General features: G+C 42.4%; 1 non-coding gene across 1 annotated transcript; it reads right to left on the bottom strand.

Moving 5' to 3' along the window:
* Positions 1 to 289: 289 nt before the first annotated feature.
* LOC136119522 (U7 small nuclear RNA) lies at positions 290 to 350 on the bottom strand. The gene has a single exon (XR_010655510.1). It is a non-coding gene; the product is annotated as a U7 small nuclear RNA (small nuclear RNA).
* Between the last annotated feature and the right edge of the window lie 22,008 nt (positions 351 to 22,358).

The raw sequence follows: 22,358 nt of genomic DNA, 5'->3' as shown, positions 1-22,358 counted from the left end.
CTAATGAGATTATTTGTTTTTTAATGTCAAGTTTTTATGTATTCTAGTCCTTTGTTGAATATGTGGTTTGCAAGTATCTTTTCCTAGTCTGTGGCTTATCTTTTCATCCTTTTAAGATTTTTTACATAGGAAAGTTGCAAGTTTTGGATGAGGTCTAATTTATCAGTTTTTCCTCGTATAGATTATGCTTTTTTAGTCAAGTCTAAGAATTCTTTGCTGAGTCCTGTGTCCCCAAATTTTTCTCCTATTTTTTTTCTAAAAGTTCTAGTTTCACATTTTTCCCCCCTATGGAGGTCTTCTGGTAAGGACCAGAAACCTGCCAGACCAATTCTAAAAGAGCTATCACACTTAATTTTACATTGTACATTTAGGTCTGTGATTCATTATGAGTTAATTTTTCTGTAAGTTAAGAGACTTAAGTCCAGGTTCTTCCTTTTTTGTTCTGTTTTGTTTTTTTCACTACAGATGTCGAATTGCTCCAGTACCATTTTTTGAAAAGGTTATCCTTCCTGCATTTAATTGCTTTTGCACTTTCATCAAAAATCAGTTGGGCATATTTGTGTGGGTCTATTTATGGGTTCTGTATTCTGTCCCATTGATCTATGTATTTATCCCTTTGACAGTACCACACCATCTTGATTACTGTAGTATATTGTAGTCTTTAATATCAAGTAGAGTGATTCCTCCCACTTTATTTTTCAAAATTGTTTTAGCTATTCTAGTTTCTTTGCCTTTCCATACAAATTTTAGAGTAATGCTGTCTGTATCTGCCAAAAAATCTTGCTGGGGATTTTGATAGGGATTGCATTAAAGCTATGTATTGACTTGGGGAGAAATTACATCTTTACTATGTTGAGTCTTTGAATCCATGAATTTCATATGTCCCTCAATTATTTAGGTCTTTGATTTCTTTCATCAGTGTTTTGTAAATTTCAGCATAAAGATTCTGTACATGTTTTGTTAAGTTTATATCCAAGTATTCATTTTTTTGGTCATGAGTGGTACTGTGTTTCTAATTTCATTTTCCATATATCATTATTAATACATAGAAATGTAATTAATTTTTAAAATATTGACCTTGTATCCTACAATTCTGCTGAGCTCACTTACTAATTCTAGAAGGGTTTCTGTTTTTTGTTTTGTTTTTGTAAATTCCTTGGGATTTTCTACACAATTACGTTATCCGCAAATAGGGACATTTTAATTTCATCCTTTTCAATCTTAATGTATTTTATTTCTTTTCCTTGCCCTATTGCAACATAGAACTTCCAATACTATGTTGAATGAGTTGTGAGTCATATGTTGAATAAGAGAGAGAGAAACCATCTAGCCCTCTTCCTAATCTTAGGGAGAAAGCATTCAGCATTTCTTTATTAAGTATGTTGTCAGTTGTATAGGGTTTTTTGGGTTTATTTTTGTTTACTTTTTTTCTTTTTGTTTTTAGAAACTCTGTATCAAGTTAAGAAAGTTCCCCTTTATTCCCAGTTTGCTAAGAGGTTCTTGTTTTTGTTTTTTTTTTCCCTTTAAGGATGAGTGTTGGATTTTGTCAAATGCTTTTTTTAAGATATAAGTTTTGATCTTTAATAATGTTTGGAAGGCACTCAGGCAATGATCCTTGTAGGTGCTGAATCACCTTCCTCAAGATAGATACATGGCACCTGCAGGTGGTCAAAACTGACCTTGCCCAGGTGTTTTCCCTTTCAGCAACTTGTCTTACTGTGTTGGGTGACATTTTATTGGTTTATTTTTCATGTTCCTTGAAAAATGTGAAAGGACTTTGTTGATTAAAACTCAGATATTTTCCTTATTCACATCTCCCAGGTTTTTCCACTCAAGTCTTATTTCTGGCTTGAGAAATGTGTCTGGCTCAGAACTGATTATCAGGGTGGTGATACATGAGGGATCATACAGTGGAGGTGCTACAATATATGAACTGATTTAGATTTCCCTCTCTTGGATTATTCCCACTTCCCACCTTTGGAACTTCCTAAAATAACTTATTCACATGACATCCACAGTGACATCCTGGCAAAGCTTTAATAACAAGTTCTCAGGGTTGGAAGTGACCTCTGCTTTGCTGATTTCCATGATGTAAATACTCCCACCATGGCTAATTTTAGGCACCATTATGATGTCACTGAGCATGGAGTTGGGGTGATGAATGGTACAAGCTGACTCCAGCATACCACTACTTACACATAACTCAGTGTAACATTGGTGACAGCCACCCCAACACAAACTGCCCAGGCACTCAATTTCCCAGACTATTATGGGATTGCCACAGTCTTTTTTCCAAGTGTTCATAAGAATATGTAAAAGAAAGCATAGGTGGCCAGCACTACAGAAATGGAGTTTAATGAGTAGCAAGTACAACTTTGGGGGGCATGTATCAATAGTTCATTCCTTTTTATTACTAAGTAGTAGTCCATGGTATGGATGTACCACTGTAAACTCTTCACCTGTTGTAGGATGTCTGAGTTATTTCTAGTTTTAGCTTATTGGGAATAGAGCTATTGTGAACATTCATGTACAGGTTTTCATGTGAACATAAATATTTTTGAAATATGCCTTTATTATTCTCCTTCTCCCTCTGTCCCCCACCAAAAGCCTGAAATCCAGGAGTAATATTTTCCTTTTTTTAAAACTCCAACTTGAGATATAAGAGAATTACTGGACAAGTACATTTGTGTACTTAGCAATGACATATTAGAATCTTAAGAGATGTTGGCCGTTGGAAGCTCATGCTCTAAATATGGACAGGTCTTGACTCACACATGAATTGTAATAAAGTGTCCTTGAGCATTCACACACAGCATCGTGGGGATGGTTTGCTCTCCTACTGGCTTTTAGGACCTGCCGGCACCTTCACCCCGTCAGCACGAGCTTCTCCTGCTCCGCTTCCAAGTCCGATAGAATGAAGACGTTTTAAGCAAATAAACGTAAAAGCTATGTGCTGCACTTATGTGGCTGAGGTGTCTCAGTTATACACTCTTGAGATGCATCTTAGATGCCTGTGTTGACTGATGCTGGCCTGGCATCATGACTGTATGGATTTTCATTTCTCTGAAGCATGACCATTTTCCAGGGGGGAGAATGGCTCAGTAATTAACAGTGTGGGTCTAGGGCAGGCAGCCAGGGTTCGAAATTCAGCTGTGTGGGTATTAGCTGTGGGAACGTGGGGAAGTTGTGTCACCTCTCTTGTACTCAGGTTTATCATTTGCCAAATGGGGATAATATTTACCTCATAGAGTTGTTATAGAGATTAGACGAGATAACATTTTTCTATGTTTAGAAAAATGTTTGGCACATAGGAAACACTCACTGCATCATCATCGTCACGCACATGTTGGGAGCACAGGAAAATCACAGGCCCCTTTCTCTCCCTTAAGGGCCATCGGCTTCTGCACAGCCTTGGCTCTCCCTTCTTTGTGCAGACATGTAAGCCTCAGGGTGGGTGGCTCCTCAGGCCAGCCTCACAGCTCCCACTTGCCTGGAGCTCCGCTGAATACACTAAATTTTGAGCCCTCCACTCTCTGCATTGGATGCTGGACGTGCTGCTCACTCCTCTCTCAGCGCTGGCCCTGAGCTCAGCTTGCACAACAACAACTTGGAGGCAAACAGAAGCCAGCTGACCAACCCGCAAGGTATGCCCTTGGCTCTCCTCCACTGCCTGCCTCCGCTGCAGCTCCTCCACACAACGGGCAGTCCTCACAGGCCACTCGCCTGGGCTCAGCTCTTACCTTGCAGGTCTCTAAACCCCTGGTGTTCTTCCAGGGGAGAGGGGAGCTGTTTCCTGCCACCAGCGTCTACCACCTTGCTCGTTTTCAGCTTCTTCTGCAGCTCTTTTCTCTCTAACCAATCCAGACTGATGGCCCTTTGGCACCGCCTTCAACTCAGGGACTTGGGTTTTCTCTACGTGCAGCAGGGAGCAATCTGCGCATATGTGGGGTGGCAGGGCTTCACACAGATCCTGCCAGGTCCTCTACTGCCCACTAGCCTGCAACTCCTTAAGGCTGAAGTGCATTAATCTTTGAGTCCTGCTAAGACCCAGTAGAATGCCTCTATGTAGTATATCAATATTTATTAAATGAATGCTTGAATAAACGATGAATTTCTTGGAAGCATTGGGGAAAATGCCCGGCTAACACGGATCCCTGCCACCTCCCAGGGATCAGCCTTCTGCTGGAAAGTTGGCCCATAATCCCTGCAGCACTCTTTGGCTGCTGATTTTTCAACTGTGGCTTTACACCTGTTTCATTTTACAATATTTATTGGGAAAGCATTTTAGCCGCTTATTATAGTCAGATATCATCCGTGACAAGCCATTTTCCTTGAATTAGCCCAGTGAGAAATATTTCTAAAGGCGTTAAATGAAATCATCCAGACATTTCCCGTGGCCAGCTGGACCTGGCAGCCACATTCAGTACCCTGGCTTGAATACAGAGCGGATTTTGCTTTTAGTCTACTTCAAGCAGCAAAGCTGCTGCTAATTCTCACACTAATAAACGGGGTTTTAACAAACTCTCCCAAGCAAAAGCAACAGGAGAATTTAGAACTGTGCTTTCGGTAAATTAAATGAGATAATGTAGTGCCTGGCACATAGTAAGCGGCCAGTAAATGCTAACTGTTATGGCTGGACACCACTACCAAGAACTGTTGCACAAAATATCACCAAAAAAAGATGGGGGCTGGTAGGGAAAATACTTTCAAAGGTTAGTAGAAAATAGGGTCATGTAAATAATTATTTCTTTGAAGTTGGGAATAAGGAAGATAATGATAAAAAGAAAATCCTTTAATAAAAATTAAAGGGATGAAAATAGGAGAGTTGGGAGATTGCTAGAAAGCTAATAAGCAACGTGCATTTCATAGCATGTATTTAAAAACATGAATTACATGCTTATGCACTCACCCTGGAAAATTTCACACAATCAAATCACATTGTCCCAAACTGCTGTTCCAAAAACTTTGAGATACACCAAAACAACTCCAACAATGTGGTAAGTGGAAAATCGTGATTACATCCTTACATAATTATTTCAAAGGTTTTTGGGTAAATGCAGAGATCCTCATTGAAACTTGAACTTACGAAACACGTGCTACATAGCTCTGTGGTTCCATGTTGGCTCTGAAATACCACTTGGTGATGTTATCAACATTCTTGAACTCATGGAACTTGTGTAGGGAAACTCATTAACTCCAAGAATGAGATCCTTTTCCCAAAATATCTTTTCCTGGCTTCCTGATGCCACTCTTTCTTTGCTTTTGTTATTAAATATGAAAATATTGATTTTAACCGGACTTTAAGTTACCAGCTTTGGTTTTACTAATGCCTTTTCAAAGTATTGCTTTATTCCTATTAATTTTGGATATACCTGTCTTTCATAACTTGAGTTTATAAGCCTGGAAATAGAATTTTACAGCATAATGCCTCGTGATGATTACCTTTTATTCCTGGGTGAATAGAATGGTGATTCTCTTACAGCTTGTGAGCAGGAGTGGTGATCTTGGTGGAAGAAAAATATAGCATAATTTTAGCAGCCAGCCATGCTGGGTCATTAGCTGAAAGAGAGATATGACCCAATTTTTTTTCTTTTTTTCCTAATTTAAAAAAACTTTATTTTTTAGAAACCACTTTATTGGGCTTCCCTGGTGGCGCAGTGGTTTAGAGTCCGCCTGCCGATGCAGGGGACATGGGTTCGTGCCCCGGTCCGGGAAGATCCCACATTCCGCGGAGCGGCTGCGCCCATGAACCATGGCCGCTGAGCCCGCGCGTCCGGAGCCTGTGCTCCGCAACGGGAGAGGCCACAACAGTGAGAGGCCCGTGTACCACTAAAAACAAAAACAAAACAAAAACAAACCCACTTTCTTGAGGTATGATTGACATGGGAAAAGCTGTACATATTTAATGTATGCAACTCGAGTTTGGGGATAAGTATACACCCATGAAACCATCATCACCTTCAAGGCTACAGACATATCCATCGCCTTGCAAAAGGGGCCACTTTCCTCTTGCCTCCTTTATTATTGTTATTTTGTGTGTACATGTGTGTGGTAAGGGCACTTAAGATTCACCCTCTTAGAAAACTTTAGGTACATAGCACAGTGCTGTTGGCTGTGAGCACCGTGCCGGCGAGTAGATCTCCAGGATGAGGTTCTATTAGAGCAAGACTGGAGGACAGTCCAAGGGGAAGAGAGGTTAACGGCAGCACAGAACTTCTGAAGGATCCTGCTTTAAAGGTGGTCATAAGATGGTGCCAGCTGACACTGTGGGGAACAGACCAGTGATCACACTGGGCCGAAGCTGCTCAGATGAACGAGGGCCACGAGACACAATGGTTTGGAGCTGATTTTGCCCTGAGTCAGAGATAACAGCATAGCAGGATAGCATCTCCCCACCTCCATCCAGGTAAAAGTGGCAGTATTTTACTCTAGCAAAAAGCTAGAAATAAATAATACTTTTGCTTTAGAAGTATATCTCTGAAGTAGTTGAAGGGATTTTTCAATAAATACCTCCTGAGTAGAAGCAGTTGTCATAAAACAAGGTAATTAGAAAACGTTCCTGGGTAACTTACTCATAGCACAAGAAAAACCCTAATTTCCTCCCTGAATTTATTGGCTGGCCAGAGCCAATGACAGCTACTCACAGAAAAAATCAGTAACTTTTTTTTTTAAGTGAGAGAAATAAATAAACAATGGCAACAAAAATCCACAGGCTTTTTTTTTTGTCAGTTGGCAAAAAAGCAGTATTTTTTAATGAAAGTAAAAGACTTTTATAGTTTTTTTTTTTTTTTTGCAGTACGCGGGCCTCTCACTGTTGTGGCCTCTCCCGTTGCGGAGCACAGGCTCCGGACGCGCGGGCTCAGTGGCCATGGCTCACGGGCCCAGCCGCTCCGCCGCATGTGGGATCTTCCTGGACCGGGGCACGCGGCATGTGGGATCTTCCCGGACCGGGGCACGAACCCGTGTCCCCTGCATCGACAGGCGGACTCTCAACCACTGCACCACCAGGGAAGCCCCAAGACTTTTATAGTTTATCTCAGTGGACTAAAATTAACATGAACTTACATTTTTGACACCCTGTCATAGCAACATATTATTTAGCACAAACAACTTTCTTCCTTTGGATTTAGAAGTAGTGCTTAAACAGAATTGCTAATTGACGCTTGGTGAAAAATAATTTATGGTACATTTTATTCTCTTATTGCTATAAAACTGGTTTAAAATAATGAGGCTCATGAAAGGATATGACCTGGACCATAAAATGTACTTATTAGAGTTGTTTGATAAATCATGATGGGGGATTCTCACCTCTTAATAAGTGTAAGACACTGCAATGCAAAGCAGGGCTTAGATGGGGTATGGCTATCTCCTGGTAGCACTTAGTGTGCTCTCTCCCTCTTTCTCTCTCTCTCTCTCTCTCTCTCTCTCCAGATGTCAGGAAACAGTGTTTCTGAATGCCTAACTCCCCTCATGACTCCTGCTGTTAGCATCCAATCTGGTGTCCAGACACAGGGAAGCTTCTGAAGCTTCTGTCGGAGTAGGAACAAGATCCTGTCCAGGGATCCTGTCTGAGTTCTGACAGACCCAGAAGACAGAAACAGCATCCCCAGGATTACAGAAGTCAAGTGCTAGGCAGGAAATGCTCCTCTCAGGGCCACACTGGTGCAGGAACCTCATTTATGTTATGAACCTCATTCATTCATTTGTTCATTCCTCAAATGTGCCTTGAGCATGTATAATGCCCTGCACTTTTGCAGGGCAGTGTGAACTCAATAGTAAACACAGCAGATGTGGTCTCTGCCCTCATGGAGCTTGCAGATTGAAGAGGAATGTGCTCCGTGTTTGGAAGGGGGAGGCTAGAGTGCAATGGGACCTCTATACCCTGACAGCACAGAGCAGAGAGGAAGACTCCAAAGATGGGGAACTCTGGACCCCACAGAGGATGGGGAGGCAGGTGATTGGACACCTGGATCCCCTAAGAGAATTCTAAACCCAACTGGGTGGTGTTTTACTGATCACAGGCACTGCTATCAGGAGGGTTCCAGGCCAAGGAAGTACTAGCCACTGCAGCCTCAAGGAGCTTTGGGGGTGCTGAGAGCCCCACTGAATGAGCAGGGACTGGGGGCAGGTGGAAGAGGCTGCCAGAGTTGGGACCTTTGAGATCCGGGTCAACTGAAAGAGACTGCAGCAGGTCTGTCTCCTGGGTGGGATAATCAGGCAGCCACCCTAGGCTTGCAGATGTCTGTCTTTAATAGTATATATCCAAGGGTGCAATGGAAGATGTCAGCAGTAGTCTCCTTTTAAGTGTGCTGCCTTGGGCACCCCTACACTGGTTGAGTTGCCTCGGAGCCCCACTCCTTTCTGGGCATCACCCTGACCATGGTGGTATATAGTGGTTGCTATCATGGGTGGATTTCGCTCATTGCCTGAACAAAAAACCAAGATGGCCAGTTGTACTTCCACAGCCTCTGTTGAGGAGGCAGGTAACACCTGCCACATCATTGGAAGTCCCAGCTAGGATCCAGCAGACCAGGCAAGGGAGGTACACCTGAGAATCCTTCTCCCTTGTTACCATAATGTCACATAATCTGTACCCTTTCCTGTTATACTGCCACACTTTTATTAGTAAAAATATGTGGGAGAGAAATGAATATGAGAGATTAAGAATTTTACCTAGAAAAGAATATTATCCTTTGAGGACCATTCACATTATGAGATTGTACTGAGATTATGGAATTGGACTAAATTATTTTTTCTCCACTAACTGGTGAAACGCTCCACTTATGACCCATAAAGAAGCCTTATTTCTTCGCATGTATGAGTGTAGTTAAGTGATTTCGTGACTCTCTCAATTTGTATAACGGAATTTTGTGCATCTAGTTGAAATAATGATTAAGGTCTATATTTAATAATTTAGAAAGCTGTCCACAATACATGAGTGAAAAAAAAGTAAATCACAAAACTTTAAGTATGCTTTGATTCTATTTATGTAAAATTATTTGTGTGTGCTCATGCATAAAAATGTCTGAAAAAGTGTTCACCAAAATGTTAACATGGGTTATCTCTCAGTGATATCAAGTGACTAGTTTTTCACTTTCTCCTTCATGCTTTTCTGAATTGCATTAATATATTTCTACATTGAGAAATGTTTTGTTTTTATAGAAGCTATTTTAATCTAAAAACAAAACAAAATAAACACTTGCTAGTAGCTTTTGGGAGTTGGGTCATTATTTACTAAATTTCCTCCATGCTATTCTTTTGCTTGGTTAGGAAGCTAAAATCCTTTTGAGAGATGGATTGCCTAGTTGAGCAGTTTCTAGAAACACTTTTCTCTTGCTGAGATGCTACCTGATAACTTCCTACAGTCAAGCATGCTAGGTGACTGTAATTTCCCCGTATAAAGAAATGATCCTTCTTTGACATTATTGTGACATGACTCCATGGGGTCCTGAGACACTGGCCCTTCCCATACACTAGTAACGGAATTCCTCAGAGATACGAAGGGGGAAGAACAATAACTCATGAAAGTTGTTGATATATTTTAATTTTTTCAAGTGTAGGATAAAGGAAGGAAGAGGTGAGAATTTGAAGAGCACTTCTCTTTGGGTCAGGAATGACACTGGGGTGGGTTTAATGTGCTTCTTAGCTCATTCATGTTTATCGTCAGGTAACTGGAGGTCAGCATCAGAGAATAACCTTTCCAGTGAATATTGCATACCAGGCCGTCAGCAGCTGGTGTATCAAAAAGCCTTCTGGGAGTTAGTGGTGCAACACGAAGACCTAATCAAAAGCAGAGTGGAATTAAGTACGTGAGAGTACCATCCTTTCCTCTCTAGGCCTGGGTAGCTGACAGCACATTTATTGAGTGAGAAGCAATCATTGTATACCATGTCCAGCTTGCCATGGATATCCTGGTGTAAGGTTGCAGGATATTGGAAGGAACTTGTTTTTTAATCTAAAATGTGTTTAGAGTTCCTAAATTTGGTTTATCATTTTATTATTGAATTTTCTAGAGGAGTCAGGGAGATTCTGGGTCCTGACTATATGTTGCGCATATCGAGGACTATTTCAGAACAAACGTCTGCTTCAGGCAGTTCAGACATAAGTCCTGGCTCGTTCTCCAACCTCATACTCTTCCACACTCCCCTTTGCAGGTTCGACCCCAGCTGCACCAGGCCCCAGCCATGCTAGCCTGCTTTGCTGTTCCTCAAACACACCAAGCCTGCTCTGACTTCAAGCCATGTTCCCTTTCTTTCCTCTGCCCACATCTTCTCAGCTCAAACATCACCAAGCAGAGTGGCCTTCCCTGTAGAGATAGCACCCCATTCCTTACCCAGTCACTCTGATACCCCCTTTGCTCTGTTTTATTTTATATATAGCACTTATCCCATCCTAACATATTACATATTTAGTGGCTATTTGTCTACTCCCACCAGAATGTCAGCTCCACGAAAATAACCATTGTCTGTTTTGTTCACTACTGTATCTAGAACAGTGCCTGGCACATAGTGGATACTTAATAAAATTTTGTCGAATGAAAGAATGAATGCTTGAACTCATTTTACCGCATGGACATGTTCCTGGGCAATTGTGTATAAATTAGTTATTATAAATGGAGCATTTTTTTTATTGAGGTATAGTTGATTTACGACGTTGTGTTAGCTTCTGGTAGAACATATTTAAAATTTATTAGGAGAAAGCTGTTGTTCAAATGAATCCTATCTTTCATCAGTCCTGTAAAAGGAATTAGAATTCCTAGTTGGCCTTTTGTTTAGACCTAAGTTTTAGAGTTAGATTTTTCTTCAAGCAAGATCTACCTATATATGGCTATGTGCATGGTAGAGAGCATTCCAAAGGTCATCCAGGCTTACCTGGGCTTCCTGTTTAGATGATCAGAATGATCACTATTCCTCGGTTTGTTTCTGGTCCCTAATGAAGACCAGTAGAACTGAAGGACTTGGAAAATACTAGTTGGAAGGAGGGATAATACGAAAATATTGACAACCAGTATGGTTCCCATCTCCTGCTGTGTTAACCCTTTAGTTGATGGACCTTGGGGAGCTGACCCAGGGTGGCCCATGCTGGTGCCTCTAGGCTGATCATCAGCCCCAAGGGAAAGAGTTTGCAGAGATTGCTTAGGTAATGTGCTGGTAGATGCCCCCACTTGGCTGTAGGATCTTCCTGGTATGGGCTGGGAGCACCTGGCCCGGTGCCTGCCCTTGGTGGGTGCTTAATTAACGTTTGATCAGTGAATTCATTATCTGAGGGAACTTGGTGAGAAAATCTAACTCGGAAGTGTTTTTTTTTTTTCCAATCTGTGGAGGTGCTTTTATCACTGACACGGTTAGGGCTTTCTCACAATAGCAGCATGGGAGGCCCAGTTCTTTCTTCCACTCACCAGAGAGAGTACGAATAAGGTCTGGATGGGACAGATCCAGGTTTTGTGGAGCCAGAGCTGTTCACATTTTGGATGGCTCTGTTTGAGAGAAAGAATATGAAATTAGGCACAGGGTGTGGGAAGCAGTATGGAAGCTTATGTTTCAGTAAGTAGTTTGACGGTCAATCTGCTTCTGGGGCTGGGTGCTCTACACCCTCTGGGACCCAGCTTTATCGGGGACTCCTAGGTTGGGGCTCACTGAGGACCTGGTTTGCAGGGAGGATGGGGTGTTCCCTGGGAACAAACCTGCTCTAAGGAAGGGTCAGGCCTACTAATAACAATGCCCCAGTTATCAGAGAACTGATTCTGAGAAGAGTGTGAGGGCTTTTCCTCAGAACTGGTTCCTCTCTGGCTCTGTATGACATTGCAGCCCAGAGCAGCACCCATGGTACCCAGGGATAAAGTACTGACCATGACAGGAGAGGTGTCCTCCTGCCTCTGTTAGAAGTGGGCTTCAGTTCTCAGAGGCTGCCGCTGCCACACCAGGGTAGGGAAAGCTTGACACCAGCCCCAGGGACCATGGTCCAGGCATCTTCTCATCACCTCAAGGCAGCAGTGGAGGCAGACAGATTTTACAATAACAGTCATAGTTGCCCTTCACAGAGCACGTATGTGCTGGGTTACCTTATGTTCATTCTCCGTAATTCTTACAGGAACCCTGCAACATAAGTATCGTTAGCCTCACTTACAGGTGCAATAGGATGGTGTATTTGCTCAGATGACACTCGGTGCACAGAGACAATGTAAACCCTTTTCTCCAACTGACTTGAACCTCCTTATGTGTCCCCGCCCTGCTGGGTAGCATGGAACTGAGTCTCACCAATTAACAACACTTCCATCTCTCCTGGTCTATAGCCTCTTTCCTGTTTCAGTAGTCAGGGTTTTCTAAGCCACGTTCCCTATCAGGGCTGTTTCCATTGGTGTCTTTTGGATGACTCATTCTCCCTCGATGCTGCATATCCCCAAAGACAGTCCTGGGTGTTGGCAGGACTCACTGGGATTCCACAGTCAGGGGACGGGCTGCTGGACACTTGTTGCCCTGCTGCATATGGGCTGGCTGACCAGGGAGGGTAAATGGGCCCATCTGGTCTTCCGGAGTCACATGAATCTCACACTACTGGGGGCTGATCATCCGTGCTGTCGTGAAGTCTGTAGCAGGTGATCGTCCGTCTGTGCTGGGGCTTGTCGAAACTTCCCGAATGCCACACATGGGCCATGGGGTGCCCGGAGGGCAACCGCAGGCCGCCCTCCATGGGAGGACAGTGCACTGACTCATCGCTCTCCCTGCCTCTCTTACCCTGATCCCTGGGCTGCAAAGGACCATGGCACCTTGCATAGGTTGTAGTACAACCCTATGATACAGCCCCGTGGTCTTCATACTCTTGTTTTGTGTGGCCCCTCAAAAACTTCTGGGAAGCTCTGACCTCCTTTTCAGGTTGCTATCGCATGTTTTTCATCTAAACGAAAGAGTTGCAAAAGGATGTAATTTTTGTCGTATTGTAAATACTGACATTTATTTTTCTTTCTAAAATGAGGTTCATATTTATTTTTCTTCCTTTAGATGTTTTAATATTGAAGTATAGTTGATGTACAATATTATATAAGTTATAGGTGTACAATATAGTGATTCACAATTTTTAAAGATTATACTCCACTTATAGTTATTACAAAATATTGGCTATATTCCTTGTGTTGTACAATACATGAGGATTGTATTTATTTTTATTTATTTTTTATACAGCAGGTTCTTAGTAGTCATCAATTTTATACACATCAGTGTATACATGTCAATCCCAATCACCCAGTTCATCACACCACCATCCCCACCCCCCAGATCATTTCTTATTTTATTTTTTTAGTGTGTTAGTTTCTGCTTTATAACAAAGTGAACCAGCTATGCATATACATATATCCCCATATCTCCTCCCCCTTCAGCCTCCCTCCCACCCTCCCTATCCCATCCCTCTAGGTGGACACAAAACACTGAGCTGATCTCCCTGTGCTATGTGGCTGCTTCCCACTAGCTACCTATTTTACATTTGGTAGTGTATATATGTCCATGCCACTCTCTCACTTCATCCCAGCTTACCCTTCCTCCTCCCTGTGAATATTGACATTTTAGAATAAAACTGTTATGGTGCTCTTTTAAATTTACCCAGTGAAATCTAAATACCATAGTGATTTAATACCCATGGTTCAAAAAACACATGAACAAGCTCTTTTCTTTAAGTTGGAAATTTTACAATATTTTCTTTTCCTTTTTGAAATTGCATTTCCATTTTGCTTCTCCTGCAGAACTGTATCCTAATGTGATATATTTTATGCTTGAAAGTCTTTTTAGTAATCACCCTATCATTCTGCTCTTCAACAAAAATATGTATATACATTGAAAATTTTAAATTGTTAATTTTGGGGGAGTCACCACAGCATCCTGTTATAAAATGTATTATGGATTAAGTTTTCAATAGAATTATTATTAGTAAATTGATCAAAACTATATATATATACATATTACATAGTTTTATGGGTAATTATTAAACAAAAAGACAATTGCGCTAGAAATGTTATCTCTTAATGAAATGGATGGGAGGGTTGTTATGGCAATTCAAGTGGGCTTTGCAGCTACTAATACTTCAAAGTGTCCTTTTGTTTGTTGCCAGAGGTTCTGCACTTTAGGAAAATGCCTCTTAGTAAGATTTGAGTCAGCTTCCTTTCTTTGAGTTGTCTACCTTTCTCTGTACAGTGAGGGAAGAGGGAGGTAGGAAAGTGTAGCAGATAACACTGATTCCCATACAACTCTCCAGATTGGGGTGCCTTGGAAAGGGAGAAGTTTCTGGAAGTTTGAAGACCACAGTCTCCAGCCCTGGCTCCCCATATATTAAAAGGGGAGGGGTCCCCACTGGTCTGCCCTCTCCTCTGGGACACTAAATCTCATGGAAAATGCTGTGTTAGAAGGCAGCAAGAAAATACAAATAAAAATCACTGCTTTAAAAATATCAATAGATTACCTGTACCATGGAGATGAGGAAATCAAGGCCCGGGGATGTTAAAATAGCTTGCCTAAATATTTAGCTGGTTGGTGGCAGAGAAGGAACTTGACTTCAAGTCTGGACTCTTGTTTTACAGGATTGTGGTTTCCAAGCCAGCCTGTGGATGGCTGCATCGTAATTATCCGAGTCTCTTTTTAAAGTGATTTACAATCCCTGGGCACCACCTCTAGTGGTTCTAGAGGTGGGGTCTGAACATTTCTTTCTTTAAGAGCTCCTCAGATGCTTCTGCAGTAGGGTCAGTGTTAAACCACAGAGCACACCTGAGAAGGGCCTGTGTTTTTTCACAAGCAGGGAAGATCCCCTCCCTGACTGAGTACTGAGACCCAAGAGGGAGGGACTCAGCAGGAGACAGAAATGGAACATTTCCTAACGCTGAATGGATGTGCTCCAGGGAGGCACCTTCTGGGTTTGTTGGTGGGTTTGTTGGTACCACTAAAATGGCCCAGCTTTGAAGCCCAGGCTACTGAAACCTAGGAAGCCTGGGTCACAGGGATATCAAGGAAGGGCAGGAAGCCCCACTTTCTTCCTGCAGCTTCTTAACAGGGCTACTTTTACAGCACCTTCCCAGGATTCCAGGGCTCTCCTTCTGGTCCCCTGGGAGAATCTCTGTGGCTCTTAAAAGTCAGTCTGGAGCAAATTCAAAATCTTGGGGAAACTAGTTTTCTTCTATATCCAGTTTGGAGAACTGGACGTCCTGCTGTGAACCCGTTTCTGGATTTAGCTGCTAAATCCAGCTGGAGGACATCTTCGGTGCCTGCTGGCAAGGCAGCATCTTCCCCTGTGCTCCTCTCTGGACCCCTCCCTGCATCAGGTTTCCCCTGCAGCTGTTCTGACTTTGACAGTCCCCAAGATGAATTGCCTACTTCGCAGGGCAGCTGGGAGGGAGGGTTAAATTCTGTCCTGAAAATCTCAGCGTTTTCTTCTGGGATGCAAAGACCTCGAGGACAATCTGGTATCATCAACAGTTACCAGGCTCCAAATCCAGCTCAGTGCCTACACTCTGCTTCAAGCTCAGTTTGGGAGAACAGGTTTAATACACGCCTCCTTCTAGCAAGGTGCTACTGGAAACAGTTTTCATATCCAGCAGGGCCAGAGGGTGAGTACTACAACAGAGGGAGACACAGGAGACCTATTCATCACCACGTTGTCAGTTTAAGGGACAACAAGCTTTATTCCCACTTGCCATGGGGCCCAGGTGGATGCCAATTGCTTTACTAAATTTCTGTCTGAAAAATGGTGCCCAGTACTAGAGCCTTCAGGGGACATCTATAATAGGAAACGGCAGCAAAGCAATAAACATTGGGCTGCAGTTCTTGCCTGGGCATGCTGGCTACGGCCCCAAGGTCCGCACTTGTCTGCCTGTCTTCTTCTGGAGATGCTCCCCGGACCTTGGAATCCAAGGGATGCTCCCAGACTTCCCCTAGGTCAGTGCTGCCAAGCTCTAATGGGGCCCAAATTTTACACCAAAACGCTACCCCTCCCTCCTCATCAACTGAGTTTTACTCTTTCTCTGCCAACTCTGGCAACTGGCTCCTGAGAAATACTGTTAGAGAAATTGTTTTTCCCTTAAAAACACTCACTCCACACCTCATGAAGGTTGCAGAAAGGTGCAGTAATAATCTGGCAGATGTTGACCAAGTGAGACAAATTTTCTGTTGTGAAAGCTACTACTCCTCAATTTCGTCAAATGTAGAAGGCACAGAATTCCTTACCTGACTCTCTGAAAGCTGCTTAGATGTGACGTGGAAACAGAATATCAGGGGCCCAGGGGATCTGGTCCTGGATCTCATTAAGGACATTGAAACTTATGGTATATCAGCATTTGGGTTGAAGAAGAATCATAAGGAAGATTCAAGGTTTGGACAGTTAATGCTGTGATATAATGAGTATAATGGACATTTTTATCCATCCAGCAAAAATTCCGCGTCCTCAATGGGAAGGAGAGCATAAATACTTAAGGATTTATTCTCAACCTTAAGAAATAATTTAATTTTGGCTCTTCTCCCTAATGGCAGGAGAGTGACCTCTGGTCACAGAGAATCATCAGGGTCCCTAACATCATAGGGAACTCAAGACTTAGCCCCAATGCCCTCCACTCCTTCAGGAGAACAGCTGTCACCAGTGTCTTCCAGCAGTGCTACATTCATTCATTTGATCATGTATTCATTCAAGAAGCTATGTTGTGCTGTTTAAACAAAACAGACAGGTTCTCTGGCTTACGGCTGGGCAAGAGGGAATTAGGGATGAGTGGAAGGCAATCGTATAGATCAGTAGAGAGCAGATGGTGGCTTGAACCAGGACTCGGCTGCTACCAGTGGCACTGGATTTGTAGTATATATTGAAGATACCATTAATGGAACTCAATGAAGAATTGGAAGTGGAAGGATGGTCTCCTAGTTTCCAGCAAAAGCAACTTGGAGGATGCATCTTGGAGGTTTATGAGATAAGGCAGAACACACACAGACTTTTTCTCCTGCAGTTCTAACCATTCTTTCCTAGTTTTCTTTGTGGGTTTCTTTTACTCTGTATGTCCTTTAAATATGGAAGTTCTCAAGCGATTTGTCCTTGGCCTCCTCCTTCTCATTGTGTGATATCTTGCCCATCTCTGGCTTCTCTTTAAAGCAGACAACTCCTAAAGCTGGGTAGACAGCTCAGGTCTGTCTGTTGAGCTCCATTTTCATATTTTCTACCAAACACTAGGATGTTTCTTAAGTGTTTTAAATTTAGCATGTGAAAAGTCTTCTCATCCAGACATCTCCCACCACCCCAATACCTGCCTTGAGCTTTTCCTGCTTCTGTACTTCACTGCCTTGGTCACTGGACCACTGGCCCGCTGGTCACATAACTCAGCACGCCAGGAATCATTCTAGATCCTTCTTCTGCTCTTACAGCACTTCTCACTATATCTTATTGCCTCTCTAGCTTATATATTTCTCATCCCTGCCCTCTGCTCTTCATTTCTTCTCCAGTCGTATAGTTTAGGTCCTTGTCATTTCTTACCACAATGTCTTTCAACTGGTCCTGCTGTCTCAGTCTTGGGCCCTTCTGGTACACCCTCCATGGTGCTCCCAGAGTGATCTTATTCTTTCCTCTACAGCTGGTGGCTGATTCACTTCCTTCAGAATAAAGCCTTTTGCACATTATTTAAATCCTTCCATAACCCAACTCCTCCTAACAACGTTCACGTCATCTCATTTTTTCCTTCATGGAAGTCACTCCTGCACCTTCCTTCACTCTTGTCTCATGACCCTCCAGTGCTTTGTGCAGGGGGGTCAAAAGGCTTCCTCTTTCTTCTCCCTTCTTCACTTGACTTGTCTGCACCCTTCCATTTCATCTAAAGCCTCATTTTTCTTGGAAACTGCCCTGAGCCCTCAGGCTGACATGGATATCCCTTTTCTGTGTTCTTACTCCACGATTAGGCACTTTGCACCCTGGGCTGTCACTGTTAATTCTGTTTGTCTACCTCCCCCTCTAGGCTACAAGCTCCTTGAGAACAGAGACTCTTTCTTACTTTCTTCTGTATTCTCAGGACCCAGCAGCAACACATGGTTAACTGTCAATTCATTCACTTGAATCAGTGAACAAACTGGTTTTATGCACTTTTTCAGGGAGGATCTATGAGAAAATTCTATAAACTATAGTTCTGTCCTTTTTGTTTTGACAAAGCTTATTATTTATAAGCTCAAATTGATTATAATGAAAATACAGAAAGCCTCAACTGAATCTGAGGCTCAGCTGTGAAGGATAAGACTATGAAATTCAAACATACTTCTGGAAATCACACACACTCATTAACTCGTATCCTCTCTTAATCTTGGAATAGCGTCCTATTAGACAAATGATCTACATTCACAGTAGAAGTGTAAACAGCATTCTAAAGCATGAATATTAAGCAGCGTTGGCATGTCATTTAAATAAGGGAATTGCTATCCTGGGAAAGTTAGGAATGGGAAAGCATGAACAAAAATCCGGAAAGGAAAGAATTAGGGAGAGCACAGAATGTTTGTGTGTCTTACCCTCTAAGAGAATCTAACCCTCATGGGAGTAGGAGCACTGGCTGGTTCACTTTGTATCCCCGCTGCCAAGTACCTCGCTTAGCATATGATATGTGAGGAAGGGAGGAAGGAAGGAAAGCAGGGATAAAAGATGATGGGAGAGGGCTTCCCTGGTGGCGCAGTGGTTGAGAGTCCGCCTGCCTGTGCAGGGGACACGGGTTCGTGTCCCGGTCCGGGAAGATCCCACATGCCGCGGAGCTGCTGGGCCCGTGAGCCATGGCCGCTAAGCCTGCGCGTCTGGAGCCTGTGCTCCGCAATGGGAGAGGCCACGACAGTGAGAGGCCCGCGTACCGCAAAAAAAAAAAAAAAATGATGGGAGATTGGCAGATATGGGAGCAACAGTGAGGACGGTTTTAAATACATGTGCAGCTTGCTGTTGCACAAGACGCACAAAGGATTTTCCACTGGGGGTGTGCCAGATGCTGTCTGCGGTCGCTCAGGGCCTTACCGATCCTTCTTCAGCCATCTCTCCACTTTTGGGGCGGGAAGCCTGTAAACTACATTTCCCAGACTTTTTAGCCAGCTGGCTTATTAGATTCTGCTGGTGGGAGGTACTGATGGGTGACTGGAAGGTGGACGAAAGGGAGGAGCTATTTCATCTTCTAGCTCTGGGCAGCAGTGTCAGTGGGCAGCAGGTGCCTCCCCTGTGTCTTGCTCAGCAGCCGGTTTCTGACAGTGGCAGTGTACATGAACCCCTTGGACATAATTTCCCCTTTGCTCCTCTAGGGGCTTACTTAAATTGGAATATTTTTTTGCGTTTTGGGCCCCTCAGTCCTTTCACCACTTTTGTGACCAATTACCTGTATTGAATCCCCTCTGAAATACCTGGAATACTTTCCATTTTCCTGATTAGACACTGGCTGCTACACAAACACTGACCATTAGACATCAACAAATGAACAAATCAATATATAGATGCATCCATATTTGGTTAAAGGTATATGTACAAAGCCTCTTTGAACTATAAAATGCATTTGAAATCAAATAATATATGAAATAAAGAGACAAGTGAGTAGCAGCTGGTATATTAAATGTAATCTCCGTTCAGTAGTAGGAGATGTGTTTAAAATCAGAAGGATATAATGGTAAGAAAATGCAGGGAGAATTAGTGGAGTCAGAAGGCATCCAAACCAGGGCATCTGCTAGCCAGCTCTCTGCCTTTGGCAACTCACTTAAACTCCTCTGCCTCAGTTTCACTTTCTGTAAAATGAAAGGGTCAGATTAGATCAACTCTCAGTATACTTCTAAGGCTGGAATTTTAAGGATTTATGCCTTTGAGTAAAATCTCCCTTGGATAGCCGGGGAGGAAAATGCCCCCTCTATGGGGGAGAGTCTGGACTTGGCTGGAGCTTCCATTTAGCCTGACCCTGAAATGTGTGTGTGTGTGGGCCCTGTTAGCACATCCTGAACCCATCCATTGCCAGATATTTGTCTTTGCTGGATGTACAAGAACCATTTCAAAAGCTGTGGATATGCCAAGTCATTGCCATGGCAGTGACCTCTATTGACCCTTCACATACACACAAATGAAATAAAGCAAGTTCACACAAGGTACATATGATGAAATTAATAGCCCTGTAACGAGCAGGAGTATTGTTCCAGGAATCTGTCACATTATTAGATACAAAAGAAAAACATTTCTAGACATTGCAAGCCTGTTTTCCACTAGTAAGTTTGTTCGATATTATCTTTGATTTATGTCTCTTAATGTGTTCCTCCACCACCATATATATTTTGTTAATATTAATGTACTTACGCATCTTGAAATTGCTTAATTAATCCCTTGCTTTCCCAGTGAGTTATGTAAGTTGGTGGATTTACATGATAAATATTATAATGAAGAAAACACAACAGTGGAACATAAAATACTAACTTAATTTACCATACCCATAACAGAGAAGTTTAGGCTATGATTTCCCCTGTGGAATTAATACTTCTTATTGCTTTTTCTAATTAAAACTTATCCCTTTTCTAGATCCTAAGGGTACCATTTTTTATTCCTAAAAATACTTAGGAGCTGCTTATCTATCAAATCACTATGTTGGGTGTTTTGGAGGATGTTAAACTAAACAATAAACAGATTCCCACCCCCACCCGCCCCTGTGCATTTTGTACATAATCTCTCAACCTCATCACTTTTGGCATTTGGAGCCAGATAATTCTCTGTTGGGTGAGGGCTGTTGTGTGCCTTGCAGGCTGTTTAGCGTCATCCTTAGCCTCTATCTACTCCATGTCAATAGCACCTTCTTTCCCACAGTGTTAAAACCAAAAATGTCTCTAGATACTGTCAAATGTTCCTTAGGGTGTGAAATTGCCCTGCACCCTCTTTTGGTTACCACTGTATACGTAGCACTTAGCACAGGGCTTGGCACGTCATAGATTCTAAATAATGCTTGTTGAATGTTGAATAAATACACAAATAATTGTATTGCCAAAAAGACCAGAAGAGAGGTACAGATAAAACACTACATGAGTCTAGAAGAGGAATGAGTTGCTCCTGGAGGAGTGCGGGACCAGGAAGAAGGATTTCTGGAGGAGATACTGAAGGGAAATGGGAATGGAGAGGGCACGTTTATTAGAAATGCTCTTGGAGTGGATAAGGGTGAAATGGGAGATCAGTTGAACTGGAATGGAGGGTGGCGAGAGGAGCAGGTTAAGGATAAGATAGAAGGGACTTGGATTCAGATTATGAATCCAAGTCTGAAATGCCAGATATGAATCAAAGCAGGTTCACAAGACCATGGGAAATCATAGCAATAATTGAGTAGGGATGGGACAGATGTCCTACCAGCAGGAGAGAGAATGGAGATGGAGAAACCAGTTAGGATATTTTTATAACAGTTATGAAAAGAGCATGAACTAGGCTTATAGCAGGCACAAAAGTTCCAAGGGAGATTGAATTGAATAGGGAGGATTGAGGTAGTGCTGGCTCCTTCCCTCTTGTTAGTTTCAGGTATACAGCATAGTGATTCAGTTTTTTTGAAGATTATATTCTGTTATAGGTTACTGTAAGATACTGGGTATAGTTCCCTGTACAGTTAGTCCTCGTTGCTTATCTATTTTGTGTATAGTATCTTGTTAATACCATACCCCTAATTTGTTCCTCCCCCCATCCTTTGGTAATCATAAGTTTGTTTTCTATGTCTGTGAGTCTATTGCTGTTTTGTATAAACATTCATTTGTATTATTTTTTAGATTCCACATATCAGTGACATCACATTGTATTGTCGTTCTCTGATTTATTTCACTAAGCATAATATTTTCTAGGTCCATCCACATTGCTGCTAGTGGCAGTATTTCGTTCCTTTTTATGGCTGAGTAATATTCCATTATATATATATACCACATTTTCTTAATCCAGTCATCTGTTGATGGACACTTAGGTTGCTTCCATGCCTTGGCTATTATAAATAGTGCTGCTGTGAACATAGAGGGACATGTGTCTTTTTGGCTTAGTGTTTTCATTTTTTTCAGATCTGTGCCCAGGAGTGGAATTGCTGGATCATATGGTAGTTCTATTTTTAGTTATTTATTTATTTATTTTTTTAAGGAACCTCCATACTGTTTTCCATAGTGGCTGCTCCACTGTTGGCTCCACCAACAATGTAGGTGTGTGCCCTTTTTTCAACACCCTCTCCAGCATTTGCTATTTGTAGACTTTTTGATGATAGCCATTCTCGCCAGTGTGAGGTGATACCTCATTGTGGTTTTGATTTGCATTTCTCTAATAATGAGGAATGTTGAGCAGTTTTTCATGTGCCTGTTAGCCACCTGTATGTTTTCTTTGGAAAAATATCTATTCATGTCTTGCCCATT

The sequence above is a fragment of the Phocoena phocoena genome, chromosome 2 (assembly GCF_963924675.1).
Source record: "Phocoena phocoena chromosome 2, mPhoPho1.1, whole genome shotgun sequence".
NCBI classification, from domain to species: domain Eukaryota; kingdom Metazoa; phylum Chordata; class Mammalia; order Artiodactyla; family Phocoenidae; genus Phocoena; species Phocoena phocoena.
The sequence above is the reverse complement of the archived record's forward strand: the minus strand, read 5'-3'. Positions and strand labels throughout refer to the sequence as shown.